The sequence below is a fragment of the Stegostoma tigrinum genome, chromosome 13 (assembly GCF_030684315.1).
Source record: "Stegostoma tigrinum isolate sSteTig4 chromosome 13, sSteTig4.hap1, whole genome shotgun sequence".
Taxonomy (NCBI): Eukaryota; Metazoa; Chordata; class Chondrichthyes; order Orectolobiformes; family Stegostomatidae; genus Stegostoma; species Stegostoma tigrinum.
The window spans coordinates 32,501,784-32,520,780 of record NC_081366.1 but is presented as its reverse complement, the minus strand read 5'-3'; the positions used below and the strand labels follow the sequence as shown (position 1 = coordinate 32,520,780).

Genomic DNA, 18,997 nt, shown 5'->3' with positions numbered 1-18,997 from the left:
GACACATAGCTCATGAAAGAGCAGAACTGCAGCTTCATGTTCCAGTGCAGAGATGCCATAGGAAGGATAGAAAGGCAGGCAAAAGAAGAAGGGGAATGGCATCTTTGGTTAGGGATAACATTACAGCTGTACTTGGGGAGGATATTCCTGGGAGTACGTCCAATGAAGTTATCTGGGTGGAACTGAGCAATAAGAAAGGGGTCATCACGTTAGTGGGATGGTACTATAGGCCTCCAGTAGTCAGCAGGAAATTGAAAAACAAATATGTAAGGAGAGCTCAGATACCTGTTAGAATAACAGGGAGGTAATGGTGGGGGTTTTAACTTTCAAAATATAGACTGGGACTGCCAATAGTGTTAAGGACTTGGATGGGGAGGAAAATGTTAAGTTTGTGCAAGAAAATTTTCTTATTCAGTATGTGGATGTATCTATTAGAGAAGGAACAAAACTTGACCTTCTTCTTGGGAAATAAAGCAAGGCAAGTAAGTGAGGTGTCAGTGGGGAAGCACTCTGAGGCCAGATGACCATTATTCCACTAGGTTTAAAATAGTTATGGAGACGGATAGACCTCATCTAAAAGGCAAAATTCCAAGGTGGAGTAAGGCCAATTTTGAAGGTATTAGGAAAAAAACTTTCAGAAGTTGACTGGGAGACCTATTTCACAGGTAAAGATATTGTTGGAAAGTAGGAGGCCTTCAAAACGAAATAACAAGAGTCCAGAAGCCGTATATTCCTGTTCGTGTTCAGGGCAAGACTTGAGGGTGTAGGGGATACTGGATGAATAGAGAAATTCAATATAGCACTGATCACATTACCAGAAGGACATGGATGCTTTGGAGAGGGTACAGAAAAGGTTTACCAGGATACTACCTGGTATGGGGGATTTTAGCTAAGAATCAAGGTTGGATAGATTGGGTTTGTTTGCAGTGGAAAGAGGAGGTTGAGTGACAACCTAATAGAAGTTTAGAAGACAGTGAATGGCACGGATAAAGTGGAAAATGAGGCATTTTTCTGGATAGATGGGTCAATTACTAAGGGAGCCCCTTTCTATCGTTCCTACAGCATCTGCACGCTGGAAAATTAAGCTGCCAGACCTGCCCTTATCCCGAGCTATGGGGCTGGGATATCATAGCTATCACAGAAACATGTTCCCAACCATGCCCTGAGTTCATCTGCCTTACCGGTCAGGTCTCTGAATTGAAATAAATCAATTTATCAGTTTTACTTTGCTCTCTGCCTTGCTCTTTTCAATTGTACCACCTTCAGACTTCTCTCTAGTCTCACTAGCTTTTTGGGAGTGTCCCCACCCCCACCTGACTTTACTAATTTGAAGCCTCCTGAGTAGCACAAGCAACACCCCTCGCCAGTATATAGGGGACATGGATACAAGGTATCGGGGACAGGGGTGGAAACAAGTTTAAAAGAGATGTGAGGGACAAATTTTTCACATAAAGGGTGGCGAGTGCCGAGAGCATGTTGCAGGGGTGGTGGTGGAAGCAGACACAGTAGCAGCATTCAAGATACACCTGGACGAATACATGAACAAGAAGGGAATAGAGGAATATGGATCCCATAAGTGAAGACAGTTTTAGTATAGAAGGGCAAAGTGTGGCACAGCAGACTTGGGAGAGAGTGGGGGACAAATGGCTCATTCCTGTGCTGAATTGTTCTTTGTTCTTGTTCTTTTAAATTGAGGCACTGGTTAAGGAGGTATATGTCAGGTATAAACAGCCGTGATCAACTGATTCCCTACAGGAGCTTTAGAGCAACAGCAGTATGCTCAAGGGGGACATCAGAATGGCAAAAAGCAGACATAGGACAGCTTTGACAAATAGGGTTAAGGAGAATCCAAAGAGATTCGACAATATATTAAGGGCAAGGCTAACAACAGAGACCAGGGCTCCTTAAAGATCAACAAGGCCATCTATGTGTGTAGGAGATTGTGTGTGTGGTGAGATACTAAAGAGTATTTTCTGTCAGTATTTACTGTGGAAAAGGATATGGAAGATAGTGAACTTGGGGAAATAAATTGTGATAACATGAAAAGTGTCCATAAAACAGAGGAGGTGCTGGATATTTTGAAATGCACAAAGGTGGATAAATTCCTGAGACTTAATCAGGTGTATCCCAGAACTTTGTGGGAATGTGGAGAAGCGATTGCAGGATAGCTTGTGAGGTATCTGTACCATCAATAGCCACAGATGAGGTGCCAGAAGACTGGAGGTTGGCTAATGTGGTGCTATTACTTTAAAAAAGGTGCAAGGAAAAGCCAGGGAACTATAGATTAATTAGCCTGATGTCAGTGGTGGGTTTACATGTACTTGGAAAGGCAAGGACTGACGAGGGATAGACAACATGCCTTTGTATGGGAGAAATAGTGTTTCACTGGCTCGATTCAGTTTTTCTGAAGAAGTGACAAAGAAGAGTGATGAAGGCAGAGCAGCAGACATTGTCTACGTAGGGTTCAGTAAGGTGTTTGACAAGGTTTCACATAGTAGACTGGTTAGCAAGGTTAGATCACATCCAGGGACCCCAGGAAAGTTAGTCAATGTGGATATAAAATTAGCTTGAAGGTAGGAGATACAGGCTAGCAGTGAAAGGTTGTTTTTTGGACTGGAGGTCTGTGATCAGCAGAGTGCCCAAGGATCTGCGCTGGGTCCACTTCTTTTTGTCATTTACACAAATGATTTGGATGTGAACATAGGAGGTATGATTAATAAGTTTGCAGGTGACAAAATTGGTTGTGTTGTGGACAGTGAGGAAGGTTACCTCAGAAAACAATGGGATGAAGGTGGATAAATTCCTGAGACTTAATCAGGGGTATCCCAGAACTTTGTGGGAACATGGAGGAGCGATTGCAGGATAGCTTGTGAGATATCTGTACCATCAATAGCCACAGATGAGGTGCCAGAAGACTGGAGGTTGGCTAATGTGGTGATATTACTTTTAAAAAGGTGCAAGGAAAAGCCAGGGAACTATAGATTAATTAGCCTGATGTCAGTGGTGGGTTTACATGTACTTGGAAAGGCAAGGATGATCAGATGGTCTGATGGGCTGAGGAGTGGTAGGTGGAATTAATTCAGAAAAATGTGAGGTGTTGCATTTTGGCAAAGCAAATCAGGGCAGGAATTATACACTTAATGGTAAGGTCCTGAGGAGTGTTGCCAAATAGAGAGACCTTTGGTGCAGGTTCATAGTTCCTTGCAAATGGAGTCGCAGGTAGACACGGCAGTGAAGATGACGTTTGGTACACTTGCTTTTATTGATCAGTCCATTGAATGCAGGAGTAGAGATACCATATTGCAACTGTACAGAACGTTGCTTCAAATACCTTTGGAACATTGCATTCAATTCTGGTCGCCCTGCTATTGGAAAGACGTTAAACTTGAAAAGGGTGCAAAAAGATTTAGAAGATATTGCTATGGTTGGAGTGTTTGAGCTATAAGGAGAGGCTGAATAGAGCTTCAGAGGCTGAGTGGTGACTTCAGAGGTTTATAAAGGCACAAGAGGCAAGGACAGGATAAAAAGCTAAAGTATTTCTCTCAGGGTAGAGGAGTCCGAACTTAGCAGGTATAGGTTTAAAATGAGAGGGGAAAGATTTAAGTGGGACCCAAGGGACAACTTTTTCCACACAGAGGGTGGTATGTGTATGTAATAAGCTGCCAGAGGCTGGTACGATTACAACAATTAAAAGGCATCTGAATGGAAAAGGTATATGAATTGGAAGAGCTTAAGAGGTATATGGGCCAAATGCTGCCAAATGGGGCTAGAATAATTTAGAATACGTGGTCAGCATAGATGAGTTGGACCGAAGGGATTGTTTCCATGCTGTATGAGAAGGGCATCTGGCCCATCACATCCATGCCAGCTTTCTGCAAGAGCAACTCATGCTTTTCCAAGTCCATTACCATTTCCATGTAAACTATTCTCTTCAGATTATTAAATATCATCCTTCTGGAAGCCATTGTACTCCCAGCCAGTGCACTCAAGATCCTACTCACTTAAAAAAAATGTTTCGTAGACTTCAGAGTGTGCCAGCAGTTTACCAATCCTAGTTGCACCAGAGAAGATTTTCAAAGTCATCTGCCTTTTTGAATTGCTGCAGTCTGTTTTGTGAAGACACACCAATAGCATTGCTGGGGACAGAATCAAGACCTTGAGCCAGCAACACAAATGCAGCAACAATATATTTCCAAGTCAGGATGCCGAGTGGCTAGGAGGAACTTGAAGGTAGTGAAGTTCATACAAAAATGCTCTGCTTGTCCTACTAGGTGGCAATGCCATGCGTTTAGTAGATGCTGTCTAAAGAGTTATGGTGAATTTCTGCATTGTATCATCGGAAGTAGAGTCACATGTCGACAAGATAGTGAAGAAGACATTTGGTATCTTTGTCTTTATTGGTCAGTGCACTGAATATAGGAGTTGGGAGGTCATGTTGTGGCTATATAGGACGTTGGTTAAGTCACTTTTGGAATACTGCATTCAGTTCTGGTGTCCTTGTTATAGGAAGGATGTTGTGAAACTGTAAAGCGTTCAGAAAAGATTTAGAAGGATGTTGCCAAAGTTGCAGGGTTTATGCTATCGAAGAGTCTGTATAGGCTGGGCCTTTTTACCCTGCAGCATTGGAGGCTGTGGGGTGACTTCATAGAAGTTTATAAAATCATGACGGGTACGGATAGGGTGAATAGCCAAGGGCTTTTCCCTAGGATAGTGGAGTCCAAACCTAGAGGGCATAGGTTTAAAGTGAGATGGGAAAAATTTAACAGGGACTTAAGGGGCAACTTTTTCATGCAGAGGATGGTATGTGTATGGAATGAGCTGCCAGAGGAAGTGACGAAGGCTGGTAAAATTATAATATTTAAAAGGCAGCTGAATGGTTATATGAACAGAAAGCATTTAGAGGGATATGGGCTAAATGCTGGCAAATGGGTCTAGATTAATTTAGGATATCTGGTTGGCATGGACAGATTAGAACCAAGGGGTCCATTTCCATGCTGTATTGTTGTATGATTTTATGACTCTATAATTGGATTGGGAATGGAGTCAGGTAACCTCGAAACATCCAGCCCTGTTGGCTGCAGTACCAATTCTCTGGCTCCAACCTGCCAGGAACATTTTCCACTTGACCTCCAGGTTACCCTTGAGTGCAAGATGGTGAGCAATGCTGTAGCAAGCTTCAAAACTCTTAAGAAAAATAAAAAATAAGGTGGAGACAGGCTAAATGACAAGAATAATATGGCCCATGGGTGTTGATTCATGAACATTCCTCGCCATGATGGACAATCCACACTCCAAACCAGCATCCCTCAGGACGACGGCATTGCTGCTACAGCCTCAGTACTCCATACCAACAACTGCCAATTCCCAGGTGTCATCCTACAACTCATCCACTTCATCCTCAACCACAACATCTTCACCTTCGACAATCAGTTCTTCATCTGGACACATGGAACAGCCATGGTGACAAAATTTGCACCCCAATATGCCAAAATTTTCATGTGTAAGTTCAAGCAAGAGTTCTTTGCTGGGCAAGACATCTGACCAACGCTATACACCAGGTATATTGATGACATTTTCTTTGTTTGGACTCATGATGAGGAATCACTGGAACAGCTACAAAGCATTATCAACAAGTTTCATCCCACCATCAAACTTACCATGTATCATTCTTTAAAATCAGTCGCTTTCTTGGACACACCCATCTCCATCACTGACAGACACCTCAGTACCTCACTCTACCACAAACCCACGGATAACGTCATGATGCTGCACTTCTCTATCTTCCACCCTAAATGTATTAAAGAAGTCATCTCCTACAGAAGAGCCCTCCACATACACAGAATCTGCTCATATGAGGAGGAACACGATGGACATCTAAAGTTTTTGAAGGATGCCCTCATAAGAAAAGAATACAATGCTCAACTCATCGATCACCACTTCTGATCTGCCACATCGAAAACTCAACAACCTCCTCAGAAGACAGACACAGAGTATGACCAGTAGAGTACCCTTTGTCATCCAGTAGTTTCCCAGAGTGGAGAAACTATGCCGCGTTCTTTGCAGCCTTAACATCATCGATGACAATGAACATCTCGCCAAGATCTTTCCCTATGCCTCCACTTCTCACCTTCAAATAACCACTAAACCTCAAACAGACCATTGTTCGCAGCAAACTACCCAGCCTTCGGACAACATTGACCCCAACACCATACAACCATGTCTTGGCAACCTCTGCAAGACATGTCAGATCATCCACATGGATACCATCATCACACATAGGAACACCACCCACCACGCACATGGCAGTCACTTATGTGACACAGCCAATGTTGTCTATCTCCTACCCTGAAGACAGTAATGCCCCAAGGCACGGTATATTGCCAAGACCATGCAGATGCGATGACATTGGATGAATGGAGACCAAGCAACAATTGCCAGGCAGGAATGTTCCCTCCCAGTTGGGGAGCACTTCAGCGGTCAATGGCATTCCGCCTCCGAAAATGGGTAAGCGTCCTCCAAGGCGGACCTTGAGATACCAAACAACTCAGAATCACCAGAGACTGATAGCCAAGTTCTGTACCCATGAAGACGGCCTCAACCATGATCTTGGGTTCATGTTGTGCTATGTGTGACCCCACCTCACTGTCCTGTATCTGTAAAAACTTCCTTAGTGTCCTGTTTTGACACTATCTCCTTGATAAATTGTTATGATCTCTCTACCTTAATTGGTTGTACAGTTCTGAAATACTTATTACTTTGGTTAGACCCTCGGCATACCTATCATGTTATTCCAGCCACTTAGTTCATCTTCAGCACCACCTTATTTTTAATTTTTTGTAATTTATTTTTCCGCCTGATTTAATCGGATTATACATCATCACTTTGGGGTTATTCAGCTGTTGACACTTTAGTTGCCATCTAACACTTCTGCAGAGACTTATTATCTGACACTCAACTCACACCATCCGATCTCTCAGCTCTTGATCTCTCTGCCTGTGAACTTTGTGTCTGTATGCTCTTCTCTGTCACTGCACTTAATAAAGGGGCTGCCCTCTGAAAGCTTGCAAGGCCAAATAAACCTGTCGGGCAATAATCTGGTGTTGTGCGACTTCTAGATTTCAAACTGGAAAGCTTACCATTGGCCTGTTGCTATAGCTAAGAGACAAGAGTCCAACCAAGTTCTTAAATTAACAGCAAGCCTGTCCTCTCGTACTACTTGGCCAATTCAGGGAAATCAACAAGCTAACACTCTGAGCCCTTTGAGTCTTGGCTCAAGTTTTGTCCAGGGTATGTGCTGCAATCACCATTTAAACATATTACTCCTTCTTTCCACAAGGTGCTAGATTGCTTCAAATCAATAATCAGAAGGGATGATGCCAAATAAATGGGGGAACCAAATGGTTGAGGAGAAACTCTGATTTGAAAAGGCAAGTAGAGCCAAAAATATGCACATAGAAACAATTGATGTTGTTTTCTTTGCTGAGATAACGGGATGTGGAGCTGGATGAGCACAGCGGACCGGGCGGCGTCGGGGGAGCGGGGGGGGCTGACGTTTCGGGCCTACACCCTTCTTCAGAACCATTTCGTCTAGCTCTACACCTTGTTATCTCGGGTTCTCTAGCATCTGCAGTTCCTACTATCACTGAAACAAATTATTTTCTTTTCTTTTGTTTTTAACTATCTCGTGTTAGTGGATTTAAAACCTGAAATCAGATACCAAAATTTGCACAAAAGACAGCAGCAAATGTGGGGGAGTAGCATTCACAGCATAGCATTAACGCCATTTTAAAATTTACACTAGCTGAATTCATTTTTATTTAAAAGGACTACAGGGAGAAAATGTTAGTGTTCAACAATAGCTAAAGAAGATTCAAGTCAACAGCCACTTTTCAGAAACAACATGAGCTTCATTTTCATATCCTTTTCTTTTATAAATTTTCAAAGCAATTGCACAGAGTCCTATTAGTTTTATTCACCTTTTAAGCACTCAGATTGCATTGTATATCTGCCACATGCGTTTTAACCACCAGGCATGACAATAATGTGGTCAGTGAACAGTGAACCAGTATAGCTTGTTGAGTAACCCCCACCTGCCCCTGCCAACCTCTTTCAATTTAAATTTCACTTCCAGGAAAGCTTAATTTTAAACAAGATCAAAGCTTTATTTAATGTATGGTCACTGCTGAAAGTTACTAAGTGATTCAGCTGAGATAAAGTAGAATTAAAAACGTGAAAGTAGATACAGATAAAAGGCATGAAGATGAAATTCAGTTCAATCCATTAAAATTGCAAGTTTGTAAGAAAGGATGTGCTGGCATTGGGGGTCAGGTGGTGTAAACCGGAGGTGGTTTACAAGAATAATCCTGTGGATGAAGGGCCTGTCATATGAGGATTGCTTGAGGACTCTCGGTCTGTACTCGATGGAGTTTAGAAGGATGAAGGTGATCTGCCCAGAATCGATACGGAAAAGACGTTTCCACTAGCTGGATACACATGGGCCTGAGGACACAGCCTTAGAGTGAATGGCCGATCCTTTAGAATTGAGATGAAGAGGAATTTCTTCAGCTAGACGACAGTTAATCTGTGGAACCCATTGCAGCAGAAGACTGTGGAGGTCAAGTCATTGCATGTGTTTAAGACAGAGATAGATAGGTTCTTGGTTGGTAAGGGAATCCATGGTCACAGGGTAACGGCAGCAGAATGGGGTTGAGAAACATATATCAGCCAAGACCAAATTGTGGAACAGACACAATGGGCCAAATAGCCTAATTCTGCTCCTTTATCTTATGGCTGCTTCCTTGAAAATTTCACTTTATGAGGCGAATGGGTTATAAAGTCAGAATTCTGCAGCTGTCATGACCTCTGAAATTGAGTGGATTCAATACATAGAGCAGATTTTGCAGGAATAAGAGAAAGTTTCCTGTTCCTCACTAGTTTTGTAGTTATATCACTTGCACATTTCCTGGATTGTTTCACTAGGACTGTTGTTTGATTTCTTAAAAGGCCTTTCTCTTCAGTGGAGAATTCTGTTCTCTGATGCTGTTTCTCACAAATTCCTGGGGAGCTCAGAGTTTTAAAATGCAGGACCATAGCTTCATGTAGTTCAAACTTAAGATGGCTGCCATGTTAACTCTTGTTGAATCACGGTGACACAAAATAAATTTATCTTGGAAATCCCTGTGAGCATTTCTTGCAGTCTGGTCTCAGAAGTTTTGAACAATCACATCCTCAATGACTGAATGTGTTGTCAGGGGGTCAGTTGAATTTTAAACCTCAGTGATTGATGCTTAGATAAGATAGCAGTCTATCTGCTTTTGGTTGGCAGTGAATTAACAGGGACAATTATGTGACATGGCAGCCATTTTTGCATGTTGTGTTTATTAGTTAAAAAGTCAAATTGGCCTTTTTTGATGCCTGGTATTGGTAAATTTGTATGTTAATCAATCTAAAAGAAAGGTTTAATAAAATTGAATAATCTAACTTGGCGCATTGCTAACATTACAGTTAAATTGGAAATATAAGCCAGGAGGACGTTCCTGTTTTTATCATGTAATTGTTGCAAGTTTAAATTTCTGCCTTACATATATTGCTTGCAAACATATTGCAGGAGATTCCTATCAGTCGTCTGGGTGTCTCTACGTGTAGAAGTGTGCCCATACTGCCTAAAACCTGACTGCACAATAGTGTAACCTAGGGCTGTGATAACAGTGTATTTAGGTGATATGACTCAGGATACCTCTACAATCCATTATCTTTCTTGACTTAAAATGCTTCTCATCTCTCTACCCATAAAGTCTTTCTGAGGCCAACTCCCACAGCTTTTGGTTTAAATCTTGGCTGCCTATGAATCTATCGTTTTTTTATATCATCTTAAAATGAGTAGCCAGGAACAGAGCTTTCATGTGTCCTGAATGCCTAGGATGATTACAATTGATATGCCTTTTAAAGTTCAAAGCTCTGGTTATTTGTAATTTAACCATCATTGCCTTCTTTAAAATAATCTGTTTATAATTTTCTTTAAGGCCCAGCATTTAAAAGCAAATCCTCATGTACTTCTTATTGTAACATATTTAAGAAAACTGAATATTTAATTGTATTATCTTCTAAAAAAATCAATCCAATGATTTGAGTGTTTCTGACACAGTATTTATTGCTCATTCACAAATACCCACGAGAAGGTGCTGCCTTGAACCTGCTGTTCCTGTATTTTAGATACACCCACAGTGCTAATGAGAGGGTTACTTCAGCGTCTTGACCCTGCTTAAATGGCAAGACTTGCTCAGGTGGTTTAATAGCATACTGTATAGGAGGCATAGTCGCATTTTTATTCATAGAATTTGAGTTTGGATCTAAATAGTCCACCATGAAAATCTTTTGTTTGTGAAGTAAACCTTGTACTTCGCACAAGCTTACAAAAGTGGATTCTAGCTTAAATTCAACAGAGGTTGGCACAAACATGAATGTAGGGCCTTGGGTGCTGTAACATTTCCACTGGTGCTGTTGACGTTAAGGTATATATATGACGTTAAGCGCATGCTGATTCAACTTAAGACAGCATGATGGTATTGTCTAAAAACATGATTTATTTCCCATCACCAGCATTGTTCATCTTAATGAATGTACAGTGTGGTTTGAATAATTTTGTGCTGAAACAATGATCATAAATATTGAGTGAATTCCCAAGGTTTTCTTGAGCAAGTGTCAAAGTTTACAGGTCAACGTGTTGTTAGTCCCAGTCAGGGCACCTCTATTTGCGTTGGTCACGTACCCTGATAAGTCCTACAGATTTATCCTGTAGCAGCCAACAATCTTCACAAAAGTACTCTGTTTTATGACAGTCGAGACACTTAGATCTTTGGACATCACTTTGACCCTCAGTGATTTCCATCTCACTAAAACTCCACTTTTATATAAATGACTGAAGTAGAAGGGATGCACTTTCGCTAGTCCCACTATTCCGTGGTTTCAACTAAAATTTAATTGTATATCCATATCCCGGTGTGGCCGCATATATGCCTTCTCCATATTAGATTTAAGAGATAAAAGTCCGTGAATTGGGTTCCTTTAATAAACAGAAAATAATTAATTTATTATTAAACCAAAATGGTTGAACATAAATTGTACTATGAATATATAAACAATAATCCCTCTGAATACGCACACAGCGTGTGTGGTAAGTAAAGAAAAATACAATGGATTTCTTTCTGTAGGGATTCCCTTGTGGAAGAATAAACGCTTTTAGCCAGTATATCTTTATTTTCAAAACGATAAGATATTTAAAGTCCAGAGGCTAGTGACCTGACGTTTTGGCATGTGTAGATAAATGTCACCAAGCTTGGGAAAATACTTCTGCATCTTTGGCAGATGCAGCTTCTTCAGAAAATGCAGCATTGAGAGGCTTCTCAGTTTCTTTTCAAGACAATAGTCAGGTTTCCCACTGGTTTCTTAATGAGAGTGCTTCAGAAAACAGGAAGCATGGGTTGAGCGGCCTGTTTCTTAGCAGGCTTCACCAAACTCAAAATCCAAACTTCAAGTCTACAAAACACTGTTCAAACACAACACCCATAAAACCCAGTTACAAAAACAGACAAGTGTTTTCCCTTGAAGTGAGCTCAAGCAACCTAAAGCAGATGTTATCTTGGACTGGAGATAACAGTAACTGCAGATGCTGGAGAATTCGAGATAACAGGGTGTTGAGCTGGATGAGCGCAGCAGGCCGGGCAGCAGCTTCGGAGCAGGAAAGCTGACATTTCGGGCCTTCATCAGCCCGGGGCGTCAGCTTTCCTGCTCCTAGGATGATGCTTGGCCTGTTGTGTTCATCCAGATCCACACCTTGTTATCTTGGACTGTGCAGGTTCCTGGAATCGCGTTGTCAAAAAGCTTCAAATGTCTTTTCATTGAGGTTTTAAAAAGAGTTAATCCAAATATCTTTGCAATCCATCAAGCTCAAGCTCCGGAAAAAGGAAGCTATTGTATGTTTCTTTTGAAGCGCCAAATCAAATATAAAAATTGTGATCTTGTGTAAACCTTGTTCACATTCCCTGATTGTTAATACTACTTCAAACAATACTCTCCTCTTCTCCCCTTCCTAGAGCACTTTTCCTTGCAAGAGCAGGTGATGCTACACCTGCCCTTTTACTTTCTCCATTTCTACATCTTGCAAGTGAAATAACAATTTATTTGTACTTCTTTCAATTCAGTATATCGATTCAGTGCACAAGACGCAGTTGTCTTCATGTCAAGGATACTAAACACAGATTTAGTGACCACTTTGTGGAATGGCTCGATTCAGTCCATAAATGTGACACTGAGCTTCCAGTGGCCTGTCTTTCTGTATTTCCACCCCACTCCCATTTTGACCTGCCTTTTTTCGGCCTCTTACACTGCTCCATTGAAACTCAAAACTTGAGGGAAAAGCACTTCCCTTTTCAATGAGCTAATTTAGACCCTTTCAGACTCAGTACTTAGTTTGACAATATTGGAACTTAGTTTGCATTTTTAAATTTGTTTTTATATGGGGGCTGCTGGTAGTGCTTCTGCATTTTTCCATGAATACTTCATCTTGTCACATCTTTCATTTTACTACTTGTCACATTGGCTATCTTTTTCTCTCTTGTTGCTTTCATCCCTTTTGTTATTTGTTTTCTATTGTCTTCCATCGTTTCAGATGGAGACCTTTGATTTTGTTATTTTCCTCCCTCTCCGCTCTCCACTCTCCCCACAAAAAGTTTAAAATATCTTTTCAGTTTTGGACCCATTTTGAAGCTGTTATATCTCTAATGTTATTCAATTCTGGGAAATGTTGTTGACCTTAAACAATACCATTTCGCTTTCCACAGATGCTTTCTGATTTGCTGTTTTTTTTCTGTTTTTATTTCATTGTTCTGTCAGCGAAATGTCACAAACCTTAAATGTTTTCATTCCTGTTACACATCATGTCCTCTGTGCACTCTATATTACACTTTAGTTTTTTTTTACTCTAGTATATATAGGTTTTCTTAAATAATATCAAAGACAAATGGAGTTCTTTTGATGTATCGTCTGAACAAAAGGGTTGGCATCCATAAATCACCATCAGAAGAATTAATGAAAAAAGTGCAAGAGGGTGACAGTGAAAGAAGCAGCTGGACAATATCAAAGATTGGCTTAACTCCAATAACAAGGTCATCCACTACAATGATAAGAAAGCCGTGAAGAAATTGGTCACCTGCACCAATCAGCATCACACTTAGTGGCTACATTCCATGTGGATTACATTTTCTTTCTGTTTTACGTTGCATTGACCAACTTGCATTTGGTGAATGTGTATGCAATTGTGTCCTATTGTTTACAATAACATTTTGATGACGATCCTTCACTTAATGTATTTATTGTATTTTCTTGCCTTTTATCTGATGTGTTTTATACAAATGTTCTGCTGTTTGGTACACCCAGTAAAGATCTGCAGGGCCTTGTTCTTATATTACTAGAAGATCCAAGTAAATTGCTAATAGGTAAAAGGTTTAATTTCACTCATATTTACAAAGACAGGCGGCTGTTCATCTTTCTTCAAAAAGAAAAGCCAGAGGTGTGGTTGTAATTTGTGACGTGAAGGAGAAAATTGTTATTCTACAAGGCTGTCAATACTGAGATGGTACCCATTCGCGATGTCACGGAAACCAGTCAATTTCGTTTTAAATCACATTATTTGCTTGCTTGTTTTGAAATGTTTTTGGTTAAATCCAACTGGAGCAAATCTCCATTCATTTAGTTTAATTTCTTCACCATGCCATGATTTGAACTGCAAATGGGAGGCGAGCAAAACTATTACCTGGTGTTTCACTGTACATAGATTCAGGGAAGGTTAATGTGTAATCAATGACAAGGAAGAACATTCTTCCTTTAGGTTTCTAAAGTAGCAATTAAAGTGGATTGTTGTCCAGTATTATTATATAAAAGTGTGATGGGATTTTGAAAGTATCTAAATAAGCAGAGTAATAAAGCTGCTTTATCATTTTAACAGCAGTGTCCTCATCAATTTCAAATATTAAAACTCAGACAGCAATTGACTGCTCTAAGCTTGATTAATTGAGATCTAAGATTATAAGTAGGCTTGGAGCCACATTGACAAAAAGTTTTACATTTAGTGCAAAATAATTACATGGGGATTATATACCTTTATAGGAACTTGTGGATTTCAATATACATTGAATATAAAACTTACACAGCTACAGCTTGGACTTATAAGTGTTTTACAGGAGCAATTGTGATAAAATAACACAAAACCATTTAGAGATACAGTAGGACAGGTGGCCATAGCTTTTTCGACAAACAGTAGGCTGGAAGAACACAGCAAACCAGGCAGCATCCACCACAGTGTTTTAGCTTTTATTAATAGAGAGATTGAGTTCCGGAACCAAGAGGTTATGGTGAAGCTGTACAAAACTCTGGTGCGGCCGCACTTGGAGTATTGCGTATAGTTCTGGTCACCGCATTAAAAGAAGGATGCGGAAGCTTTGGAAAGGATGCAGAGGAGATTTACTAGGATGGTGCCTGGTATGGAGGGAAGGTCGTACGAGGAAAGGCTGAGGGACTTGAGGCTGTTTTCGTTAGAGAGAAGAAGGTTGAGAGATGACTTAATTGAGACATATAAAATAATCAGAGGGTTAGATAGGGTGGATAGGGAAAGCCTTTTTCCTAAGATGGTGACGGCGAGCACGAGGGGGCATAGCTTTAAATTAAGGGGTGAAAGGTATAGGACAGATGTCAGAGGTAGTTTCTTAACTCAGAGTAGTAGGGTATGGAACGCTTTGCCTGCAACGGTAGTAGATTTGCCAACTTTAAGTACATTTAAGTCGTCATTGGACAAGCAGAAGGACGTACATGGAATAGTGTAGGTTAGATGGGTTTCAGATTGGTATGACAGGTCGGCACAACATCGAGGGCCGAAGGGCCTGTATTGTGCTGAAACGTCCTATCTATCTATCTATGTATCGGTTGACGGTACATGAGGCAGTGATGACCTTGTATCAAAGGTGGAGGGAGGAAATGTTTGTGGATGCAAGACCAATCAAGTGGGCTGGGTTTCTCCTGGATGGTGTTATGCTTCCAGTGCTGTTAGAGATATCATCCACTTAAGTGATGAGTATTCCATCACACTCCTGACTTGTGCCTTGTAGATGGTGACCACACTTTGGGGAGTCAGGAGGTGAATTACTTGCTGCAGGATTCCTAGCCTCAGATCTACTCTGGTAGCCATGGAATTTAATGGGCCAGTCTAGTTCAATTTCCGGTCAATGGAAACACCTAGCATGCTGATAGTGGGAATTCAGTAATGGTAATGTCAATGAATGTTATGGGGCAATACTCAGACTGTCTCTTGTTGGAAATTGTCATTGCCTGGCAGAAATGCTACATGCTACTTATCAGCCCAAACACAGATTTTATCCAAGTCTTGCTACATTTGGACATGGACTGATTCAGTACCTGAATATCTGTGAATGATGCTGAACATTTATTTGTGATTGAATATCTTCACTTCTACGCTTGTAATGTAGGCAAGGTCATTGATGAAGCAGGTGAAGATTATTGGACCTTGGACACCATCCTCAGGGCCCCCTGCGGTAATATCTCAGTTCTAGCATGACTTACCTCTAACAACCGCAACAATCTTCCTTTGTGCTCAGTAAGACTCCAAACAGCAGGGAGTTCTTTCTAGTTTAGCTACAGATCCTGGATCCCACTCTTGCTCAAATGCAGTTATGATATCAAGGTCAATCAATCAGTCAGCCAGTCAGTCAGTCCATTTCTTCTCCCCTGGAACCGAGCCTCTTTTATCCATGTCTGAACCAATGTTGTAATGAGGGTAAGAGCGAGTCATCAGTGTCTGGCATGGCAGAACCAAAGTGAGCTTCAGTCAACAGTTTACTGCTGAGCAAAAGCTACTTGATACCACTGTAGATGCCCACTTTCTTCACTTTACTGATTTAAAGTAAACTGGTAACTAGCTCTTTTCATTTACAGGACGTACCTCAGCAATTTTCCACATTAGTTAATAGATGTGTTAGTGGAAACTTGGTTTGGAGAACAGCATGTTCTACAACACAGTTCTTCAGTACAATAGCTGGAATGTCGTCAGGGAGCACAATCTTTGCATCCCTTGAAATCAGATGGAGCGTCTGACAGAAGACAGATATTTCTGATAATGGGCACATGTGGGGGAGCAGAAATACATCATCCACTTGGCAATTCTAGCTGAACACTGTTGCAGACACGCCTGTCTTATTTGTTGCATTGGTACATAAGGCTCCTCATAAATGAGGATGGAGGTATTTTACAGCCTCTTTTCTCCTGTTGTCCATCACCTTGCAAAATTGAATGTGGTAGCAAAGCAAGGGTTAGACCAGTTACATTGTTGTGGAATCACTTAGGACTAACACTTGCCGCTAATGCCGTCTGGCAAAGTAATCCTGCTTGAACAGGTAGTTGTCCCATTTTTAGCTCAGTATCTCTCCACATCTACTTCATCTAGACCCCTCAGGATCTTCATCTCTATCAAACCTTCTTTTTTCTTCAGAAAATACCTGCAGCTTCTCCAATCTATCCTCGGGTGAGGTCTTTTCTTTGTTACACCATTCTAGACCTTTTCTGCACCTTCTCCAATGCTTTCATATCTTCCCAAAAATATGGTAACCAGAATTGCAGACAATACTTCATTTGAGTAGAACCATTACTTTATAAAAAGTCTATCATCACTTCCTTGTTTTTTGTACACCACACTTTTATTTATAAAATCCTTTATTAACTGCTTTTTCAATTTTCTGCACCATTTTCAACAATTCACGTACATAAACCCACTGTCCCTTTGCTCTGCTCACTATTCCCTGCATTTCATAATGCTTATCTTCACTCTCCCTTACATAAGTGGTTACTTCAACTTCTAGGCATTGAAGTTGACCTGTTCTATGTACACCATTCAACCAGTCTGTCTACATACTCATGAAATTTGTCATTACCCTTCTCCCAATTCACAATATTTCCAAGCTCTGTGCCAAATGAATTAGGTAAGTTTTGAACACGTTATGCTTCAAGTGTAAAAGTGGAAAGGAGAACTGACATTGAACATTCTAAATCTCAACATTCTGATTTATCTAAGCTGATTAAATGAATAAAGTCAAAACCAAGGGAGCAAGTAATCAAAAGCGGAAATGTTGATTTTCACAATTAGAGGATGCTTAAATCCATCCTCCAATTAAGTAGCTATAAAGTGAAAAGCATGTACTTATACAGGGCCTTTAACCGATTGCAAAAAAAATCCAAGCAGGCCAGAGACTAACGTAGCGGTACCCAGGAGATTTAAATAAGTGATCGACAATCAGGAAAAAAGCGTGGTGCTGCGTAATTCAAGAAGAACTCAGAAAGACAAGTGGCAGAAAAATATTTATCTTCCCACCCTCACCACAAAAAATCTTCGTCGTCAATGGCCTGTATAAATAAATGACATGTTACTACAGAAGGCAAAACGCCAGAAACATTTACATGACGGTTGCATAAAAGATTAGTGGCCCTTAGATTTGTAGAGGGGAAAGCTATCTGATAATTGACATCTTGCGTAACCATAGCAACCCTCAGTAGTGTTGACAGCGGGCTGCCAAACTACTTTGTAAAAAAAATCGCTTAAATGGTCAATTCATTAAAGGTCCCTGCTGCAAACGTACGCCTGCCTAAGCTTCTTCGTGCAAATTCATACTGCGCAACACATCTTTCGGAAACCTGCAAGTTCTCAATCCGAAGTATGACTCAGTTCTAACGGCTCCAGTTGGTGATGGGGGAATCTGCGGGAACGCAAGGCCCAGGTTCCATGACTCAACTCCACACGCACTTCCAAATATGATCACAAGACTCCCTCATTCCCATCACAAAAGAAAGCATACTATTTCATTACCATGACAAATAACAACATTGACTGTCCCTCGACTTACTTTTTTATTTACTGCGACACTTACCCACCTTTCGATGGTTATTTACATCTCCATCCATACACAACCTCCTCCCCGCCCCTCCGATCGTCACTCTGATTGACATGGTTATTAGCCATACGCCATTCGATTCTGAAACCGTCAGCCAATCATCATGGGGTATGGCGGGTGACATGTCCGTGACCTCACCACAGGTCGAAACGACTGAACCAATCAAAGCTCAGACTGTGGCGTAAGGGACGGTCCAATTATGATTGGCATACACAGACACCAATGGAAAATGTCGAATTGCACAGGCCGTGTCATCCTTGATAAGATTTGGTTTCGCGTAGCACGACATTGTGGGAATTGTAGTCCGCTTCCTATTATATACCACGTTAAAATGCGTTAATAAACTACAATCCCACAATACAACAAACGCCTGGAATAGTCGAGTGTCTCCGAGCCCCTTGCCGAAGGTTGTACTTGTCAATAGTAATTGGAGAGTTTGAATTTGATAGGCACGATTAGATGTTGCATTTATATCGTTGGGCATAGTTTTCTTTTTTATTCGAACATTAGAGATAAATGAAGAACTCAGGTATTCACTCAAACCCTATAGAGTTCTCCAGCATCGGCAGTTCCTACCATCGTTAGAGTATTGTTGGTTTTAATCCCATAACGTAGATAATAGAGCAAAAACAAAAATTGCTGCAGAAACCAAACCAGTCTGACAGCATCTGTGGAGAGAAAACATTTCAAGTCCAGTGACTCTTAAGAATTTTTTTGTTAGTGTGTTGCCCTGTGAATCGAAATCTGTTAACGCCTAAGAGAAAAGTTCTAAAGAAGGTGACATTTTACATTTAAGAGCAATTGGTCAAGCAAATGAGGGAGAGGGAAATAAGGGATGACAATGATTAACTGAAAAGTTCGCTTGAGTTGAGCATCAGCATCACCAGAGACAGATTAAGCCAATGATCTGCTGTTTCTTATGTATTTGGTAGTGCTGAAAAGCTCTGCAGGTCTGGCAGCATCTATGAAGAAAAAATCAGAGTTAACGT

At 40.9% G+C, this 18,997-nt stretch overlaps 1 protein-coding gene across 5 annotated transcripts in view; it reads right to left on the bottom strand.

Moving 5' to 3' along the window:
- The window catches only part of LOC125458238 (F-box/LRR-repeat protein 3-like), a 63,090-nt gene extending 45,016 nt beyond the window's left edge, over window positions 1-18,074 (bottom strand). Inside the window, exon 1 of one of the 5 annotated variants that reach the window (XM_048543325.2) lies at window positions 17,985-18,074. The gene's annotated coding sequence lies outside the window, so the exon portion shown is untranslated. Of the gene's footprint in view, window positions 1-17,960 lie in introns of all 5 variants that reach the window. The other 4 variants (XM_048543321.2, XM_048543322.2, XM_048543326.2 and 1 more) reach the window with 4 other exon arrangements.
- Window positions 18,075-18,997: the final 923 nt, after the last annotated feature.